We start from the raw sequence: 22,615 nt of genomic DNA on the forward strand, positions 1-22,615 counted from the left end.
GAAGGTGGCTCAGTGGTAGAGCGCTTGCGTTGCATGCCTGAGGCCCTGGGTTCGATTCCTCAGCACCACATAAGCAAAAAGAAAAAAGCCGGAAGTGGTGCTGTGACTCAAGTGGTAGAGCACTAGCCTTGAGCTGAAGAGCTGAGGGACAGCGCCCAGGCCCCGGAGTTCAAGCCCCATGACCGACAAAAAAAAAAAAAAAGTTATCACTCTGGGAGAGAGCTGTAGGATTGTGGAGATCATTGGACAACCCTCAGGCCATGTGACTCCCAAGACCCAAACAGAGGCTCCACCAGCCTGCATGGCTCTTCCCAAGTTGCTGAGTCCTCTGAGCCACAGTATCTCATGCAGGGGCACACACCTCCGGGGTCCAATCAGTGCGTTGCTCACATGCAGGACTTCCCGGGACAGGAGGCCACAGCACAGTGCCTGAGGGCCCAGTGCTCAGGCCAGGGGGAGGGAGGCCAGAGAGGGGAGGCTTCGGCCCTGACTGCCTAATCAGGCTCTTTCCACTGCTCTCAGCATGCTTTCACTTTATAGGGATTTGCCACTGGATCATTTAACACACCCCTCCATACGCTGAGGGCTGAGCCAACTGAAAAAGAGAAACCAAGTCAGTGAAAAAGCAAAGCTCCAGCTTTGGAATGATGTGTTTCTCTAGGAGAACCTGTCCCTTCGGGTCCTACTTTTCAGGAGCACCTTTAGAACATCATAGCATCAATGCACACCCTCAACACCTGAGTATATCTATATCTACCTGTCCTATCTATACCTATCTACTCTACATCTAGTTTAGGTGTAGATGTAGATATATCTCCAGTGCAGTTCTTCTAGTCCCATGTGACTCTTGCCTACTTTGCAGCTCTTCTGACTATCAATCATTTTATTTCGTTTAAATAATTTTTTATTGATGCTTCATTTGTTGGAAGACTTTCACATCTATTTGAAACATCTTGTTAAGTGACCCTCTTTCTTTCTTTTTTTTTTTTGTCGGTGCTTGAACTCTGGGCCTGGGCGCTGTCCCTCAGCTCTTCAGCTCAAGGCGAGCACTCTACCACTTGAGCCACAGCATCACTTCTGGTTTTCTGAGTGGTTTATTAGAAATAAGAGTCTCGCAGACCTTCCAGCCTGGGCTGGCTTTGAACCATGATCCTCAGATCTCAGCCTCCTGAGTAGCTGGGATTACAAGCATGAGCCACTCACTGGAGCCCAGCTTAAGTGACTCTATTTCTTTAACCATAATAGGAATGGAATTTAACTATACATTATCTCCTACTAGATTAGGGTGGCCACATTGGAATAGGCCAGAAGAATAAAAATAGATACCAGTTTTGAAGACAAAAAGTAAAGAACATTAATTCACTCATTAGTAATTACTGACACATTGAAATAAAATACCTCAAATACATAGGATCATAACATAGGAGAATAGACTTATTTCAAATTCACCAGCTTCTTCCTAGCCTTTCTAATGTGGCTACTGGAAATGTTTAAATTGAGCATGTGGTTCACATTCTATTTCTATTAGACACACTCTATTACAGAATGAGCTGGACTCATGTAAAAGCCAAGGTGGAGACTTAATGGTGCTCGGGGAAGGGAGGGCAATGACAATAGAAGAAGAAAATCTCTGGGTTTTCATTCCCTTGGAGGCTGACTGGTCTGGGCTGGTTTGTGTCCCTGAGTGGACTTTTGAACCTTAACTTGAGTGGCAGAAATTGTCCAGGAAGAGGTTGCTTCCGAGGCCGGGTATGAGTCTGTGTCTTCTAAAGTCTAGGCATCCAAAGCTGAGATTCATTTTCACTTCCTCCCCACCCCGTGATCTCTTAAAACCATTTGCTTCCTCTCACCTTGATGAATATTAACCCTTAAGACTGCAGTCTAGAGATACCCCTTGGCCATCCATTTTCTTATGGAAGCAGGACCCGGCTTTCCTAGAAAGCCATCCCTATACCCAAGTCAGAAAAGGCACCCAAATGGTACCCACGCCAGTGCCCAGCCCTCCACACGTCTCTTCCTCGCTATTCCAGTGGAAGCCACAGAGGAGGCTGAGGGTCTGACGTCTGATGAGGAGCCTGCCCACTGCAAAGTGGGCACATTTCTCTGAAGGGTCCTTCTGCTCGGACGATGGATCCAGCCTCCCTGCACGCCCTGGACAAGTTCCCCTGGACCAATGTTCACATTCTCAACCCCACACCAGCACTTTGCTTGCTCAGCCTGAGGTCCACAAGTAGTCGGGATGAGGAAGGGAAAGACTATTCATGGAAGAATCCATCCATAACCAGACACCTTGCTCTCCCCCGATCCAGCCATAACCAGACACCTTGCTCTCCCCCCCACCCCCAACAGCTCCTTTCCCAGCCACAGCCATAGGCCTTGGCTGTGTATTGGAATCTTCGCACAGCCTTTACCAGAAATGAGGCTCAGAGTCTAGATGGCAATGAGCATCGTAGACACCAGGGGCCTGAAAAGAAGTTGGCCAAGCTGCGCATGTGCACGCCCCGACCCTTTCCCTATGCCACTATGTAACTCACCCTCCTTATGAAAAATGCAGTGAATAAGAGAGCAGACAGGGAAATGGCCGAAACACTCTCCCCCCGACAAATGAGTGCATCTCATGTGTGTGTCAAGTCAGGAAGAGGAGACGTTATGTTACTAAGCTGAAGGTCCTGCAGTCCTTTCCCTCCTTTCTATGCTTTTATTTGGTAATAGCAAGAATGACTTAATTATGTCACAAGTAGGTTTTGTGCTCCATCTCTAAAATAGTTTCATAAGTCCATATTCAAAACACAGGAATTATTTGTTTAACTAATTTACTTTGGGGTGCTAGGGTTTGAGCTCAAGACCTGCGGCTTGTCGGGAAGGTAATCTACCATTTGAGCCACATAACCGGTGCTATTTTTTTCCTTTAGCTGTTTTTCAACTAAGGTCTAGTATTTTTTCCCTGGGCCAACCTCAGACCACAATCCTCCTATCTGTGGCCTCCTACTTAGCTGGGTCCCAGGTATACCCCCACATTCGGTTGGTTGGGATGGAGTGTTGCTAACTTATTTCCCCAGACTGACCCCAAAGTGGAAATCTCCCAGTCTTCATCTTCCAGGTGACTGGGATTACAGATGTCACCCATTGCATCTGACCCTCTAATTTAATTTATTCTCAGGTTGGAGCATAAATGTATAATTAGAAATTTTCCTCTCAAAAATTAACTTTATGGAACAGCCAATACTCTGGCTGTAACAAACCCAGTTTCCAATTTTGGAAAATATTTATCTGAAATGTTTGGAAATGCAGAGCATCTTTAACATCTACAGGTTTGAGCATACTCCAAGTCTGCAAAAAATCTCCTGTTCTCAGGAGAATCTGACAGATGGCTGGGATCCCTGAAGAGATTTGCCATCACTCGGCTGAAATACAAAGCAAGACTAGAAAGGGGAAGACCTAAGCACGAGCACCAAGATGGCAGCTCTGTCCAAAATACGCCCTCTTCACTCATATTGGATTTCCAACATGTTCATAACAAACCAATGGCTATGTATATTTTTAGCACTTTAGCTTGGTTAATTTACCACAAGTATTAGCCAAAATAAAGCTATGTAAAGTTGAAGAGGGATATTGCCTATGTTTTTGACATAGTACTGAACAAGTTTGTCCAACATATGTGATAATTACATCTGTCTTTGGGTATAACATTACTATGTTCGAAAGCTAATCTTTCACGTTTTTTTCTCCAGTCTTCTCATACTTGTCATTCTAATTACTCAGGCAGTTGAAATCTGAGGCTTGTGGCTCAAAGCTAGCCTATATGGGAAAGTCCATGTGACTCTTATTTTCAATTAACTACCAAAAATGGAGATGTGGCTCAGCTGGTAGAGCCCCACAGGTTGAGCCAAACACTTAAGGGACAGTACCCAAGCCCTGAGTTCAAGGCCCAATACTGGCACAAAAGAGAGGGGGAGAGAAAGAGGGAACTTTTTGAATAGCTAAATATCATATTATGTATTCAACATATTACACTGATAATGGAAAAAGGGTTGCAAATGCTATGTGCATAATTTGTAAAGAATTTTGTACTTTCTATAAAGCTAGTTGAAGGTGACTAAATTCTCACCCTCCATATTTGCAAATGGGACCAGATAGCTCTCAGAACTAGAGTGAGTAGAATACATTTTGTAAGGCAGTATCACAATTCTCAAGACAATGATGACCTTGGCATCCTGAGAAGTTATTCTATGCTTATTGTTCAGAGCAGGTACCCCAGGGACTCACAGGAAGATTTCTCTCTAAAAAGCAAAGTTCACTTACCATTCAGAACCAGAACTTGGCCACAATACAATCACACTTCAATAAGAGTGAAGCCAGACAGTGCTAGAGATCTCGGCGAATCTCTGATAGGAATGTGCAACTTTAATGCAAATTACAATTGAGTAGCAATGTCCTGCACCTGTTGCAGGGCTATTATACATGATATGAGTTACAGCAAAAATGCAGATGGTATTATCTTCAGGTACTGTACACTAACTCCTGTGATAACTACATACTATATTACATTTTTAATCAACGTTTTCCTTCTGTTTTGGACCCAAGTATTTGGACCTAGATGTGTTTTTTTTTTCAAGAAAAAAATAACAAAAAAAGAGGTGCATTGTATACATAAACTGCTTTGTTAAATGGCAAAAAATCAAAACATATCCTAAAAATTAAGAAAAGTGAGTGAAGGGGTGAGCTGGGGGGGGCGACTTTGAGGGTGACCTTGAGGGTGACCTTGATCGAGATGCATGGGATTCCTAAACTGCTCTGTTGAATGGCAACTCCTTCGTACAACTACTTAAAGAAAATTTTTTTTAAAATAGTCAAAAACTGCTTCCAACATATGGAATATGACCTTATTTAGAAACCAGAGAGGTAATCAAGTTAACAGAAGATTGACTGAACTGGCATAAACTGTATTTCAATAACTGGGTCCTCAGAAGAAGGAAATTTGGTCATGCTACTGTGAAGATGAAGGGACTGATAGATTCATCAGCCAACCAAGGAGCACCCATGATGGCTCTCAACCGCCAAAAGCCAGAGAAACTAAGAAATATCACCCTCTAGAATCTTCAGAGAGAGAGAGAGAGAGAGCATTTGGGACTTTTACCCTCCATAACCATTTGAGAATAAACTGTTGTTTAAAGCCACCCAGATTATGGTAGCTGGTTATCACAATGAAAGGAAATGGAAACACAAGGATATATGGATATGGATAACTGGATATCCAATGGCTATACCAACTCATATACATATACCAACTGGCTCTATCTCTTAGGGTACCAAGCTTCTAGCCCTGCACGTAGATGAAGGAACTCAGTGTACCCTCACACTCTTCCTTTCAAGAACAAGTCTTGGATTGGCATTATCCTTCTAAGTGCCCTATGATTATCTTGTAAGCCATATGTTACCAAGAAAAAGGCAAGTTTCTTTATTAACAATCTGTAACTCGGTAACGATGAGCCATCTGTTTATAATGCTTTCAGGGTTACAACTTCAATGGAAGAAGGAAAAACAACAGAAATATTATATTTGCCAGGTTCTAGTCATTCATTTGTTGTCTCATGAGATCGCTAAGGAGAAGGAAAAAAACATCATGCTGTGCTACAAAATAAACTTTGAAAAGCAGATAGTATAATAGCAATTTAATGATGGGCTGATAAGATCAAGAGAAGAGGAGGGACGGTGACTTGATTCTGCAGGGCGACAGTCAACCAGGCAAGTTTGGAAGTTCCCTTTCAAAAAGCTAATCAACTTTTCTCCAAGGAACTACTTAAAACCCAGAGAATACAACCTGATCAGATGACTTTTCTCAATGCCATTTTTGCTTCAGATACACTACAGTGTAGATAGCATTGTCTTCTTAGATTTCTTTTTTTTTTTTGGTCCGGTTGTGGGGCCTGAACTCTGGGCCTGGGCACTGTCCCTCAGCTCTTCAGCTCAAGGCTAGCTCTCTACCACTTGAGCCACAGCGCCACTTCTGGCTTTTTTCTTTTTGCTTATGTGGTGCTGAGGAATTGAACCCAGGGCCTCAGGCATGCAAGGCAAGCGCTCTACCACTGAGCCACCTTCCCAGCCCCTCTTAGATTTCTTAAAAATGCACATGGCAAAGAATAATTCCTTCCAGTCTGATCTCTTTGGTCGATGATTGGTCTCACCAAGTTTGTTAATGTACTAGGGCTTCTTCTCCAGAAAAAGAAAGCAGCATTCAATAATAGTCATGGAAAATAAATGAAACAAAGTATGTGGTAAGTCGTGCCTGTAGGATCTCGCACAGTAATTATCCAAAAATAAGTACATTTTGATCCAGGGGACAGTAGCTCACACCTGTAATCTTGGCTACTTGGGAGGTTAAGGTCTGAAAGACAGTAGTCCAAAGACCAGTCCTCAAGATTATTCTCTCATAAATAACCAGCAAAACTCTGGGCTGGAGGTGTGGCTCAAGTGATACAGTAGACCAACCATGTAAGCAAGCACAAGGCCCAGAGCTCAAACTCATACCAGCAAGAAAAAAGAAATTATATACACTGGGACCAGCAAAAATAAATGAATAAAAGATATGCATCCGTCAGTGAAGTTCTTCCTCATAACTCTGCATGTATAATACAAGATGGGACAGTACACAGTTAGATAGAGTTTTAACCAATTGGCTTTATTTCAGATCCTGGATGTTTGTATATTGCCCCACCTGGCTTAAAACCTTGTATTTGTTCTCTCTCATCACACATTATCTTTTAAGATGGCCACAAAGACATTTCAGGGGACAGTCTGTGCTGATAGTGAACCCACTGTTTGGTTTCTTGCAAATTTCTCCCAAGCATAGGGGGAGATCACCACCTTTTCCCTCTGGCCTATTCATGTGAAGTCTTGATGCTAGCCACACACATACGGGTCCCCACAGACATGACCCTGGCTGCTTCTGTTAGTGATAGGGCCCTGCCAGTCACCTAATGGAAAGAGTACTTTACTACACCATTAGCACTGTTCCTACCCAGACGGCTGGGTTCTGTCCCAGGAAGGAATTACCCACAAGGTCCTGAGCCAGTGTTACCCCAGCTCAGCGTGCTTACCCTGCTACCAGCCCGTTCTTACAGCAGGTACTGGGATGCCAACTCTTTGCAAGCATCAGATTCGATAAAATAGAAAATTGTGACATGAGATGCATTCCATACCTATAAATGCTTCATGACACCCAAGGCAGAGAAGTTGTGCATCAGGGAACATAAAATAATATTACAGATCAGTCTCTGTGTCTGCCGTTGACTAGAGCATACAACTCTCCTGTGGGCATCTACCGACCGTGACCAGAAGGTTCATGTTACACCTGGAGCAGGATTTAGATAGCCACTGGCTTGACACGTCTGCAGTCCAACCGGGAGAGGGAGCCGTGGAAGCCAGTGATGACAGTGCCATTAGTGCAGTGAGAGGTGACGGATACCTGGCCCAACCTAGAGAGTCGGGAAGAGACTTCTGTAAAGCACTATGTAAAGTAAGACTTACAGGATACGAGTTAGAATGTATGGAAATGTATGTCATAGTACCTTGTAGCTATGACCCAACCACCCCTGAGACACCTTCCAGCAAACCACTTCACAGCAAGTCTGAAAATGAGCCACATCTGTTTGTATATTTGCTTGTGCCAGGACTAGGGCTTGATCTCAAGGCCTAGGCTCTCTCGCTCATCTTTATGGCTCAAAGCTGGCCCTCTACCACTTGAGCCAGAGCTCCACTTCTGTTCTTTTGGTGGTTAATTGGAGATAAACATCTCATGGACTTTCCTGCCCCAGCTGGCTTTGAGTCGTGATCCTCAGATCTCAGCCTCCGAGTAGCTGGGATTACAGGTGTGAAGCTCCTGAACAGGTAGCATTCTTTTGAGTTAACCCTCATCAGAAAAGATAGTGCCTGGAAAGCCATTGAGTACCCAATGCCCAAAGCATCACCATGGTCCTTGGACCTAACATGCAATCAATTAATAGCTCCAGGAAATAGAAGTACCAATTCCAATTCATTTTAATCAATTTAAATCATACCCTCTGTATTCTCACAAGCAGTCTAATTGGCATGTATCCAAGATATCTTAATGGAGTCATCTGAATGCACAAAATAATTTCTCTATAATATGCATCTGTTGTATGCATTAAAAATGCATTCTAACCACATGTGATTCATTATAATTTTTATAATCCACTTCATTGTTGAGTTTGTATGACTACAAAGAGGAGCCAGGTGATTATAATGTAGCACTAAAACTTCTTATTTGGGTTTCAAAGCTTTATAATTGTTTGGTATTCCGCTAGGACCACCATTTAGTAAGCAATTGTTGGTAGACTTGGCCTCTCTGGGGTTATTCTTTATGAAAGCAAAAATTAGTTATTTTATTTAGTATTGTAAGAAAAAATAGTATGTGTTACTAATTATAAAGCAAGTGAATTGTTAACCATGTGTGCTGTACCTGTCACCTGTACTGTCTCTCTAAATATTGATTGTATGTAGGGTAGACACAGTGAGGGATTCATCCCCAGGACAGTCGTTCATAGCATCAAATGAGAGCCCAGTGCTGGAAATCGATTTCCAAAGGTTTTAGCAGTTTACAAGAAAAACTTTCACGAAAGGGGCAGAAGTTCTAGAAAGTATGTTTCCATTTCCATGCAGCTACTTCAGCAGTTCTCTTAAAGCTAAGAATTTACAGGAGGGGGGGGGAGATAAAACCCTCTGACAGCGCTTCCTACTCGGGGGCTTCTGGAGTCACTCCTGTGGGTGTGTGAGACACAGAACATTCTCCCACGGCTGTGTCAGCAAGCCATCCTCGAGTGAAAACGAGTCTATTAGTGTCCATCACACGTGGAAAGTAGGAAAACAGTGTTTGGCCTGATTACATCTTGCCTTCAGCATAGATGGAAAAACAGTATAAATTTAGAAGAAAGAAGGAAAAAAGGTTTGAGAATCTGATAAAAGGGAAAGACCCTAAGTTGAAAACAATGTGTGAAAAGAAGACGAATTTCAAAGAACTCTTGGAAGAGCCAGCCTTACATAGACCAAAGAAAATGAATTGGTGAGAGGAGGGCAGATAGCACATCACAGACAAGTTGACCAGTTCTCCCATTTTGCGGAAGTCCCCCTGCAGAAGAAACAGCGCCTTCTAGGAAGCACCATGGAGTGCAGGGCACTTGTCCTTGTGCATACTATTTAGTTCTTCATGACCACCAGGATCTCACCCATAGAGTCAGGCAGGGGTGCCGACTGGCTGGGCAAGGCAGGAAGCAGCTGTGAGGAGCACCTTGTCTCAGACAGCTGGAAAGGGAACTACAGATGCTACAGCTGGTGTGAACTTACAGAAGTGAGGGTTCTGGATCACAGCTAGGGAGTAGATGGAATACGCTCATGTTAGCCAGAAGAGGGCGCTGTTTGATGGCCTTTTGGGTTAGACGACGTCTCAAGTTTTGGGTCTAGTTTGACCATGGTGGTGGAAAGATTGGTTCTTGCTGTTATCTGTAAAACCTGTGTTAAATTCCAGAGCCAGACCCCTGCCAGCTGGCCTTGTTTTTCTTTCTTCCTTACATCTCAGAGTAAATGATAAGGGAGAGGGCAAATCCATCTATGAGGAACAGCTACTGTGCCAACTATGAACTCAATATTTGAAAGACCATATGGAGAAATTCAAATTAACAGAGCACTAAGATTAAACACTAATAGGAAAGAGACATTAAAGAAAAAAATAGAGTGTGTTTAACTGACATTTGAAACTTCAGCAAATCTTCCATTAGGCATTTACCTTACCTCATGTAAAGTTTGAACCATGGTAAAGCTATTCATTTATTTCACAGCTCTGAAAATGGGAACTGGGAGGTGATGGGAATCTTTCAACATTGAACTGTGGTGACAGTTAGACAGCATTAAAAATCTACTCTGCATCACTTAATGGTATACTTAAAGAAATGGATTGATTTCATGATCTACAATTGTATTGCTATATATTTTATTAATGATAGATTTATTACCATAAAATGTTATGACATCTCTGAGTGTATATACATAGGTGAATGGGTAAAGTGTATATACATGAAAAATCAACAAATTGATGATAGATGATAGATGATAGATGATGATAATAAAGTTAGAATAGATATCCAATGCATAGTTCAGAGATATATAAATAATAAACAAACGAATAAATACTTTTGTGCAAGCCTTCTTTTTTCTTTTATTTTTTTTCTGTATGTGAAGTGGTGCATCTTGAAACCCATCCATCATTTCATACCTCCCAGAATGGTTCTAAAAGATTTCCTGAGATGTTTGTACAGTGCTTGAAACAAAGCTAAAGCACTTAGTAAAGTGCTGGTAGGGGAAGCAGGATCATCTGATCTTCAAATCAAGGACAATGCTGAATCACTTCTGCTCCCTAGCACCCCCTCCTGGCAATATCTGGCTCAGATTTCCTACTGCACAGTTCATTGGTTCTGCTAACCATTTGGTAGTTTGGATTGGAGTTTTCCTCTTGAGATGATTTTTTGTATTTCTCAACAGGAATTCAGTGTTCATTACTTATCTACATTTATAGTGATCTTTCGAGTCTTTCTCCCTCCTTTAAAAACTCGCCTTTATTGCTGTCTTTTTAGCACAATACCGCTGTAGTTTGGGAGAGTCCTTCATTCAGATTTAATGAGTGTAAGATGACTGGTTATTGTCACCCTCTGATCTTTCTTTGTTTCTAATGAAAGACTCACGACTCGCGTAGAGTCTTTTAAAAAACCTCCCTGCTCTCATCTTGGAACAAGTAAGTGAGCATATGTGAAATCCTTCTGAGAGTACACAGCAGAAGATAGTTTTCTTTCACACCTGATGGTGACAGGCCATAATACTACAGAGTAAATTCTTACCAGACTGAAGCTCGAGGGCTCAGTGTCCGTGTATTATTTATCTCATGTTGCTCTGGCCTGTGCTCTTCCAGCGGGGCTCAATCAAGATGTTTGTTAATATTTGTATTCAGGACAGGCTTGCGCTCTCCAGCTGGCTGGATTACTGTTCTCACACTAACACACACTTGTGTCCATTTATTGCTGCTTATACAGCTATTGAAGTCTCCTTTCTTGTCCTCAATAAGCTAGTGAGCAGTCATTTCACAATCCTTAGCAAGTTCATCCTAACTAAAAAAGTGTGGGCATTTCTGATCAGGATATTTTTTAGGTGTCTTCCACTTAAGAAGTAGCAGCTTGATACATAGGAGGATTTCCAGCAGCTTCTTCCCTAGCCAGGATGTCACTGGGGCCATTGTGATTCCACCCACAATAGCACAGTGGTGTTGCCAAGAAGAACTCACTGGAGAGGCATGAGTTCCACAGGGCTGGCGTCTGGACGCGGGGACACAAAGCTGCCCCTGCCAGAGGTTGAATGAAACGATGGCGCACTCACTGAGTCATTCCACGGAGTGCCATTCAGATACGGAAAGTCTCGCCCTCCTACTTGTATTATGGCTTCCTAATTCTGGAGAAAAGTGGAACTTTTATTTTAATGCATCTCATGCAAAGGTCAAAACAATTTTAAACGAGGGCAGGCATGGCCCCGCCATATAAAGGTAGCAATCGAGTTGTGCCATTCGTTCGTTCGTGCCCGGGCTCGGAGATTGGGTCGTGTTTACCTCTCAGAAAGGGCACTTTAATCAGAAGACTGATAGGCCAGAGCATCTCTGAATTGGTTGTTCAATTTCTCTTGCATCTGCATGAAATTGTGTCTTGGAAGCTATATATTATTGTGATGAGTGAGACCGCAGGGAAACATATGCTCCAAAGTAAACAAGAAGATTTAGCAGCAAATAAAACGTGTTCCCACTTGTGTTGCCTCTCTGTCGTCCTCAACAGGTAAGAAGTGCTGTCCAATAAGTAAAGGTGTGGGAGTGGGGGGAAGGGAGTCCCCCAGACAGCACATGGACCCTGAATCTTTCCCTGACATACGTGTCTTTAGATGGGCAGTAAGACTCGGAGAAAACCCCGGGTATGAAGAAAGAAATTGAAGCCTATAAAACCCTGATGATGAGATCCCAACATATTCTCCAGTATTCTTTGCCTACATGGAATAAAAGCCTCTCTTTCTTGAAGCTGCTCTGCTGCTCTGGCCTGCTCACCTCCGCAGACAAGGACGCTCTTTGGGCCTTCCCTTGCCATCAGGCCTCAGACCCTTCTCTAGGCTCTACTCATCACCCCCGAGCAGATGAGCCTCGTGGCACAGGAGGGCGGATCACAGCCCAAAGAAATGGGGGATAAGAGCTAGAGTTGAGATAGGGGGGACTGTGTGGCCACACCTTGGTGGCAAGGGTGCAGGTGTCCTGGGGTGGGAGCTCATGCAGCCAATTCACAAAATATAGAAAGAACTCTCATTGTGGACCTTCATGGAGGCATAGGTCGCCACATCGCTCAAGGGTAAAGTGTGGGGCACCCCGCCACCACACATTCGTTGAGACACTGGCTGGCACTTCCCCAGTAGATGATGGTGACAGACTAATAGTGCTAGCTACTTCTGCAGTTCTGTAACAAGATACCATATGTAAACAACTTAAAGGAACAACTTGAAGATTTATTTTGGCTCATAGACTCAGAGGATTCAGTCCACGGTCCTCTTGATTTCTTACTTTGGGTCTGAGAGGAGACTAAACACCATAGCAGTAGGAACATGGAGTGGAGGAATTTCTCACCGCATGGTGAACCGGAAGCAGAGAGAGGGAATAGAGGAAGAGGCCAATGGGCCTCCAATGAGGCCCCATTTCTCAGTAATGCCACCATCTTATTCATCCATTCATCCATTAAGTCTAAGCCACAATAATCAAATCACCCCTGAGACACACCCAGATGTGTGCTTTTACTAATCTCCTAGGCAATTCTCAATGCAATCAAATGGACAATCAAGATTAATGATCACAGGTCCTTGTCATCAGGACAATTTTTTTGAACCACGTTTTGTGTGAAAATGCTCTTCTCTGCCAGCAAGACTTAGAAGAGGCCTGAGAAGGAAAACAGGTCTGTGTTTACGTGTAAAGAAGGAGTACTAGTTACCCTGCAGAGGGAAAGACAAAGCTGTTTCTGGTAGAGGTGTGAGTAATGTTGCTACCACATACGAAATTTGCAGAAAATAGGAAAACCACAGAAACATGAAGTAGGAAATCAAAGTCTATGCCTCTTGTTGCCAAGAAGAAAGTGGAAGAAAGATAAATAAGTAGAACGGTCAGGTAATAATGGAGTAGAATTGAATCCGCAACTCCTGGCTCCCCACTTTGGTGTTTGCCTCCCCAAACACCTCTGTGGATCAGCCAAGCCTCCACCGACAGAGCATCCGGGGCCTTGGAGCTTCTCCAGGAAGCGACGGAATTCCCAGGCTCCACTCTCAAGCAGCAGGTGCAAGGTGATGCTCAGCTTCCGCCTCTGCCTTCACAGTTTGAGGCTTTCGTGAAGAGTCTCCAGGATTTTCCCCGTATCCTTTGCAGGTCCACAGGAATAACATTATACTAGAGATGCGAATGCCAGTCCAACAGGACTTCATGAAAGTAGGAGGCAGGAGTGGGAGACCAGCCTTTCGTGAACAGCCAGACTTCAACAGTCATTGCTGGGCGGCCTAACGTGGTACCTGCCTTCAATGTCACCCAAGAATCTTCCAAGTAGGAACGTTCGAAGAGCAAGAACAGCACTATGGTCAGTATGGCTGGAACAGCATGGACCGAGGTCCTGGGTCAAGAACAAGGTCAGCAGTGAAATGCGTTCTTAATTTTACAGAGGGAATGGACAATGGACAATCACGGATAAGGCAAGTCAGAGAAACAGGTGGTTTCGATGCATGAGGAAGTTTGCTTCTAATAAAACTGTTCATTCTGCCCTCCCACACCTCAGTAACCATTAAATATAGCAGAGATATGCTGTAATTTATCGCATTCATTACAACCAGAGAGAAATCAGCCGTCATGTTGAGAGAAAAGCATGGCTAATTGACAAAAGTAAAGGGCTTTGAAGACTCTCAATTCATGCAAGCAGGTTAATCAGCTGCTGATAGAACACACTAAAAATACATAGAAAGAAAATGTTACTGCGTCTTGGTGTGAAATTCTTATTTTGACCCTGGGAAAAGAATAATGGCAAACGTTAGAGTGACTTCACTGTTGAAATAAGTATCTTTTTACTTAAAAAAAAAATCTGCTTCTATCATTGCTTTTGAACGCTTCATCATCTTTCCAAGCCTTCTGTATGGTAGGAAGAGGTTAGATTTGTGCCACTTTTATGAACAGCATGTGCCATTGAAAATGGCGTGAGCATCTTCGTTTCCTGGGAGGAGGACCCAGAAATGGATGGGTCACGTGTGACTCTTCAATTCGCTGTCTCTTGAACAGCAGAAGGTTTCTGCACCCGCTGAGCAGCGAGCACGATGGATGACCTGGAGTCTCGTGCCACAGAAGCAGAGGCCTGCTCTGCTCAAAAGGAGGGATGTATTTTCCAGACAGTCACACCTGGCCATCTGCAGAGGAACACACGTTTGAAAAGGTTAAGTTCAAGCCTATCTTAACATTACCAGGTGTTATCAAGATTTCTTAATCTGTTAAGGGGGAAGGAGGAAAGGGAATCCTTTCAAGATGTCTCAGCATTGATGTTCCCTCTTGCCCTTTCCACGCCGGTCATGTCCTCATCGAAATGAATTTGGAAACGAATCCCAGATGGATGAGAATGGACGTTCTTGTCCAAGCCAGTTAATGTGAGGTTCATCCAGTCTTCAATGCATGGGAAAGAAGGTCATCATCACAATATCTGTACTTACTGAAGGATGTTGGTCCAATAATCATGGCTTCGATCTTTTCCTGTGTGCTGCTTTCTTTGACTTTTGATGGCAAATCTGTTCCGATTCCCACTGCCTTTCTTCAGAGACCCCTGGCTACTCCATTCCCCGCCTCTTACCCAGCTCCCTCCTCGGCCCTCACCATTCTCTTTGGCTTTGTCCGATCCCCATCACCCAGACCTCTTGAAAGTCAGTGGTTTCAAGTCTGTTTCTAATCTTCTGGAGATCTCTGCATCCTCAAGCCAAATGACGTATGCCAAGCTTTGCCTTCCTCCCTTCTGGAACATTCAGCTCTTGTCTGCCTGTCATATATCTACCAGCTGTGGAGAATAATGCCTAGGTTTAGGGCAAAGGAGCACACAGAACCAAGGGAATCCAGTACAATAAACACAATCATGATGCGCTGGGCAAACTGTGGCTTCACACCATGACGCCATTCACGCTGGTTGTGGTGGAATGAGAATGAGAGGTTTGGGAGAAGGCAGCTCCTTTATCCCACCCTGCCTCGAGTCTCTTCCCACTTGGCAGCTGCCTTTCTCTAAGTCCTCTGCCCTCATGTTGTCCTGTTCCACCTTCTCTTCCACTCTGACTGCGAGTGACTCACAGATTCAAATCCTGTGCTCTGATCCCTCTCAGAGTCAGACTAACACCTCGCTGTCCTCATTTCCACATGGCCACATAGAAAGGCTGCCCCAGGCTGCCGTTGGTATAGCATGTGGAACCAGTACTTGTGTGGCGGATTGCTCATGTGTGGCAGGCCATGTAGCATCCCTGCACTCTTCTAACTAAATACTAGAAGCATCTGATACATAAATGTTTCCAAGTTACACTTGAGAAAGTAGAACCAGTCACCCCTGGGACCCATCTTCACCTTAAATTCACTATCCAGTTGAACTTCCCCCAAACCAACACTTTCCTCAGCCACCAGAAATTCACTTAGTTGCTCAGGCTTGTCTAACGTAAAAACCGGGGGTCCTCCTTATCAGTCTGGTCACCGAACCCAGCGAGGTCCTGCCACGGTGCCTTTACCTCTGCTTGTGCCACACAGTGCGCCGTATGCTCAAGGCTCTGAATCCCATGGGAAGGTCCCTCTGACTCCAATCCCCTTTCCCTTAGGGCATCTTCTAGAACATCCCATTGGCGGTGCCAATCACTCCTTTCACACCCACAGTAGCATGGTAACAGAACTCTGCTACAGGATTAAGGTTTGATTGATGTCATGGAAACCCAGTCGCATCAACATTTTTCAAACATTTACAAAGGAACAAAATTATTTTCAATCCTTTTAAATATATAATTGAGCTTACAAGAAAGGGGAAACTCTTTAGAGACCTAAAATCAATCAAAACCATGAACCAGGAGCATAAATGAAGGTTCAACCAGTTGCCACCGCTGGTTCCTGACCACTTGTAGCTGCCATATTTTCACCTGTATGGAGAGGAGAAGTTCATGCCAAATAATGAGTGACATCACCTGTCCCTGGATGAACACACAACTCACGGCCCCCAGATGCTCTGTGAAAAACAAAAGGAAATGAAGCTGAACACTAGAAACCAGCTCTTGAAAAGGAGAGAGAGAGAGAGAGAGAGAGAGAGAGAGAGAGAGAGAGAGAGAGAGAGAGAGAGAGAGAGAGAGAGAGCACAGGAATTTTTGACAGACTTTCTTCAGGTAAAGATAAAAAGAAATTATCCCTTGAGGTTGCATTTTTAAAAAAAAAAGCATATCTGATGTATGTTTAGAGAATAACTTCATACTATTTTGGACAGGAGGAAAAAAATAAAACTGAAAATATACTTTCAAGAAACCCCAGGTTGGTAAAAAAAAAAAAAAAAATCCCCAGGTATCTGATAAAAGCAAATGCAAATTATCTGAGAGGGGCTTAGCTTCAACTGGACCTCAAAGAGTTCCCACAGATGCGTTTCCAAGAAATATGACCACAAGGGGAATACTGATCGTAACATGTTTGGGGAAAGCTACCATAATTTTGAATCAACAGAATGAATGAACAGCATTTTTTAGCCAAGCAAAAACTTCAAATATTGAAGTTACTGGATTAGCATGTTTTTCTTTTTAAAAAAAGGAAATAGGAAATTAAAGATTCCGTTAAGGAAGACACTATCAAAACTAATGAGTACCGTTTAAAAGCGAGCCAAATAACAACTACAGAAGTAAAAATGTAATGGATAAAATTAAAGGTTTAATGGTAGAGTTAAATATCAGTTACTACTATGCTAAAGTGAAAGCCCAGGAAGGCAAAAGAAATTGTCCAGCAATCAGCCAGTGAGACCAAGCAATGAAAGATGAAGAAGAGATTAGGAGCAAAGAGGTCAGGACCCCTGACACCCCTCTCCTTGGTGTTTGTAATAGAAAGAGAGACACAGAAGAGGATTTTGCTTAGGACACAAGGCTACACACATCACCAGAGCTGAAATAAATATACAGATGCAGATGCAGATTCAGAGGAAGGAGGTACAGTGATGCAAAGAGGAAGAGAACTTCCTCCACCAGTCAGACAGAAAACAACCCTATGTCTACAAAAGGATGGAAACACACATCACTGCCTTCTTCATAATGGAAACTCAGAGGAATTAGGATTAGCGTTTTAAATTGGTGTGAGAAAATAGCCATAAGTCTTAAAGTATACCATGTAGAATAAACATCTATTAAAAAACCCAAATATAGTTAATATAACAAACCATTTACAGTAATACCATTTATTTATGAGAACAAAGACATTGAATCAAACTGAGTGTCTACCAATAGGTAAATGTATATAAAAGCTACATTGCCTCATTGTTAATTGCATTAATTGTTTGGAGTTTAATTTGGGGAGGCCTTTATATATTCTGGTCATTAATCTTGGCACCCAAGGGTTGCTGAGGATCAGAAGTGTGTGTGAGTGTACACACTCACACACACACACATTCAAGATGTATGATTAATTATCATTATTACAAGATTATTAAAAGATGACTTTAAAAATACTATCACTATAAATATGACAAAAAGGGAAAAAACTGTCATTTCAATATAAACAGATAAAGCATAAAACAAGAATTGCTGTTGATTCATATGTTATAAAAGCTTAGCAGATGATAAGTGGAAGCAAACTCCTTTAAAGATACAAATAGACGTTTTTTGGGGACAGCCCCTCAAGGGGTTTGAACTCAGAGCCTGGGCACTGCCCCTGAGCTCTTTGTCTCAAGGTTAATGCTCTACTATGTTGAGCCATAGCACCACTTCTGGTTTTCTGGTGGTTAAATGGAGATAAGACTCTCATGGACTTTCCTGCCCAGGCTGACTTTGAACTGCGATCCTCAGATCATAGACTCCTGAATAGCCGGGATTACAGGCATGAGCCCCCGATGCCTGGCTTACAAACTGTTTCTTGAAGTGGCAACATCATTGCAATCTAATGGCTAGACAGAAAAAAGGATTTTCCTTGATATTTGGAAGCACATAAAGATACCCTTGGAAATTGTAGTTCAGCATCGAATAGCAGGTCCCAGCCATTGTCTTGGCATGGGAAAATAGGTAAGAACGGATAAGTTCTGAGAAAGAGAAAAAGAATGAGACATCAGAATGGCATCAGATGTCGCGTCCCATCACCTTAGTAACCGCATCAGTCATCTGACTCTCAGGGACCGTGGTATAGAGAAGCCAACCAGGGTCCTGAGGGCAAAGGGGAGCAGCGGCCTCTGTGAACACCAAAGCCAAGTCACTTGGAGTGAATGTGCCCATTCTGCTCTCTAATTCTGCTCTGAGTTACAAAGTCCCACCAAATCTGTCACTTCCTTCCCATCCATATTAATAAAACTGAATTCATTTGAATAGGATTCAAAGTGATTTGATTCAACTGCATGGAGTTTTACTCTGTGGGATTCGTCTTTGATTGAAATCTATTAAGTTCAGTTCAGTAAAATGCATTTAACTATTACGCAGTCAAATTAATTTTTAATCAATTAACATTTCAGTTCAGGTTCATTTTCGTCTGAACTTCGCTTCTACATTTCCAAATTTGGCCCTTATTCAAATCATTAAAATATATCAAAATCCAACAGAATTCTGAAAGACACAACCTGGAGCTAATCAAGTCCATTCGTTTCTATTCATCTCTAATCAGATGAGCTAGTGTCAGGCTATCCCAGAGAGATAAAATGTTCACCTTTAGTGATCAAATTGAATGTTTATGTCAGAACTTCAAAATTATGAGTTTTTGGCCCGACCATGTATCATGTTCCTCAGGAGGAACATGAGGAGCTTTCTTGGGGTTCAATTTTTGTTTTGATCTTTATCTGAACATAGAACAAAATAGAATTCAATGGGTGGAAAACAAAAGAGAATGTTAGTGTCCAGCTTAATATATTAATTTACTATCCAGCTTAATACATTGATTTCTCAATTGTAGGTAACTTGAAATGATAGCTTTTTATGTTGGAATCCAATGTCAAGATGTACAATATATTCTATTTTGTTTTTTAATAGAGTTCTTAAATAACAACATGCAGACATTTTAAAGTCAAGATCATGGTTATAAAACCATAGCAAAAGAAAGAACTGCAACAAATAGACAATTCATTCAGAATTAATTGAAAAAATGAATGTTGGGAAATTAACTGGAGGTGTTGCTGTGGTGCCCTCTTGATATTATCTTACCTTATAAACAAGGTTCAAGGTTGATAGCCAAGGAGACTCAGAGACACTTGAGCCTGTTTCTTTCTGTGTCTAGCGATCTAAACCCATCATGCCCTTCCTCCCCCCCCCCCCCCAGCAGCCCATGTCTACTGAGAAGGGCCAGAAGGATGTTAGTGACCAAGTCTTTCCTTGGAGAGTCTCATTCCCTAGTTCTTACCTGGTAGCCTAGTGAATCTGTACCGTTTTCTAGAGTTTCTTAGGTAAGCTTGGAAACTTCCCACCCATGGGCCAAAGAAAAAAGGCAAAGACAAACAAACCCCAGAAATGGTCACTCCATGACTTCCTCTCCCAGTCTTCACCTTTCAATGAGAATCCTGAGCTGTGGGCTCCACATTCTTAGAAGGGATTGTGCTGGGGTCAACTCTACATCAAAGGGGCCAGGACTTCTCTACTTGAGCCAAGGAACTTAAGTCTGGTGCCTGGTCCTCACTTCCAGTTCCTGGGGGATAGGAGTAGTTGTCACCTTTAGCTTTGGCCATGGATTTCTTAGATTGCGCATGTGCCCTAGAGAAGGAAAGGAACCCTCCAAATCCCAGCTGCCAGAGCTCTGGAACTTGAGAATTTTCCCTCTTTTCCATCCAGCCCAGGGATTGCCATTCCTGCTCTTTATCTTCCTTCCTCTCTAGGTCATTTGGATTCAATAGAGAAGTTCTCATGGGTATGAGGTTGTTCTCAATCCATCTAGAATGATACCAGTTAAATTATCCTTCCTTAGTAAGTAGATTATCATCATCCATAATTGAGATGTGTTGTTGTCAGAGATGACAGTAGTCAGCAAAGGAAGAACGATTTTTAGTGCAATGGTAAGAATGGAAGAGAAGGAGGAATCTGAGACTTTCTAGAGCATGAGATCCTGTGTGAGATGAAAAATATATACATTATGAAATATGTATTATTATATATAATGTATTATGAAGCTATATATACATTATTTTATATAAAATATTATCATTATATATAATATATGGTATATATATTTCATGTGCTATGAAATATATATTATATATAAATTGGTTATCTGTGTGTAGATAGGTAGATATTCCATAAGAACATGTTGTAAACCTTGAATGTGTGATACATAATAAAATGTATTTTGCAATGAGAACAGGATGGAGCGGAAGAGCCTGTACTGTAGGAGGTTTGTAGCATCCAGAATGGCCAGAACCTGGGCTGTCAGCAAAAGTGCTACCTGCCCACAGAAGGCCTGAATCGCCACAGTGAATAAAACATTTCAGCTGCAAATTGTACCTGTTCAGCTTCCTCTGATAACCAGCCCCCTCCCGTGATTCTTGAGAGAATTTTAGATAAAGCTGACAAGTATAGATATTAATAAAACTACCTTTCATCAAGCTGAAAAAGATCCTTCTAAGCTTTCATTTTGGAGACTATAAATCTCCCTGCTGGTATTATTTTTAATATCATATACAGGTAGATGGCGTGGAACTCATTAGGAGTAAAGGGAGAATCTTGGTTGAGTTTTAGAGGGTGCATGGATAATTGTTATTTATGAAGCTTGTTAAGTTACTTTGGGTAGCTCAGAGATTACAAGGAACATTCTGGAAAACACAGGCATGTGCTACATTTTCCAGAACTTTCTGTACATTTTCCCTGGTGCTTCTGAAACCATTTGGTTAAAGGAAAAATAACAGAGATATGCTGGTCTTGGGAATAAAGTAAACTCTTTTCTTCTCACCTTTCCTCCTTAATTATCCAACTCATAATAAACCCCTCACCGTGCTACAATTTGATCTTGAGTACAAGTACTGATTACCTTTAACTCAATTCATATTTGGCATCATTTTTGTCATTTATTACCTGGGAATATGGGTCACTTTTAACTAATTGTGTTACAGTGATTACACCTCTTCATCTTCTCAGGTTAAAAAAGTTCTTGAACTCTGGCATAAGTACATTATTTCTACCACTTTCTTATTCTTGTTTTAAAAAATATATTTATTGCTTTTAACTATTTCCCCCTCCCCCAGAGCCAATTAACAGGTAAACAATGGTTTATATGGCCAAAAAAAAATCACTTCATTAGTAGAACATAAAAGTGAGGCAATTCTTTGCCCAAAGTAAATTGAGCCCTTCTCCTGTTGCTGAATATAAATATATGCTGTCAATCCTTTATTTTTCTGTAGTAATTTAACTGTATTAGTCAATGCTAATAGCACATGAGACAATGTCCTTTTTACCTTAGGGTATGTTTTTCTTATTGCTATTCTTTTGTTTGTGCCAGATGGGGAAAGATCTAAGTAGTGTTTTGTGCTCTACTTGACTTATTTTCCTAGGAAGGACAACAAAGTAATATGAATTTTGCATCTCCCTAAACAGGAGCATTCGTTAAGTAAAGGGTAATTTGAGGGAAGGGAAGACGCTAGGAAACGCAGCATTCTTGCCAGATCTCTTACACGCCCCTCTGGGCATCACATCATGGAGTCTGATGTGAGTCCACCCCCCTCCCCTGTGAACTAAGGCTCTGCCCCATGTCAGCAGCACAGAGCCTCCGTCTCAAGCACGGCTTAGAGCAATTGCTGGATGCCCACTACCCAGTTACTTTGACAGCAAGACTTCCTTTCCTAGGCTCAGAGGTGCTGGAAGCATCATCTGGCTTGCTCTCGTTTCCTGCAGCATGTTTCTCGGGGTCTCATTCCGAACGAGAGGCTGATTTCTATCCTGCTTTTACTGATATTGTTCTGGTGTTTACAAGGAGTGTGGAGCCACACACAGCCTGTGTGGTTCATGCAAATTCTCCGCCACTGTCTATAGTGAAGATGTGGCATGGTGTTCATTTGTTCTAATTGGTCACTGGAAGAATCAGAAGTGGAGCTGAGGTTCTGAAATAACTACTCCTCCCTGGACCACTGAGGTAGAGCTAGCAAAAGGGCTCTCCTGCCAACCCACCCATTATCTCCAATGCTGCATTTGTCTGGTTTGTCCGTCCTTTCTCCCAAGTGTCTTGCTTGGTATCCCTGTGTGATGCTGATCAGAGAAAGCCCTTGGCATTAGGTCAACCGGACACGAGGCAATTCACAAAGTGGCTAGAGTGATGCGTCTGGTAATGTTTAACACCCTTGGGTCATGCCTC

The 22,615-nt window shown here is 42.4% G+C and overlaps 1 protein-coding gene across 1 annotated transcript in view; it reads left to right on the forward strand.

Annotated features, from left to right (window-relative positions):
- The window catches only part of Cntnap2 (contactin associated protein 2), a 1,671,549-nt gene that overhangs the window by 1,259,007 nt on the left and 389,927 nt on the right, over positions 1-22,615 (forward strand). The window lies entirely within an intron of this gene.

The sequence above is a fragment of the Dipodomys merriami genome, unplaced genomic scaffold (genome assembly GCF_024711535.1).
Source record: "Dipodomys merriami isolate MVZ:Mamm:240054 unplaced genomic scaffold, mDipMer1.0.p SCAF_5, whole genome shotgun sequence".
NCBI classification, from domain to species: Eukaryota; Metazoa; Chordata; class Mammalia; order Rodentia; family Heteromyidae; genus Dipodomys; species Dipodomys merriami.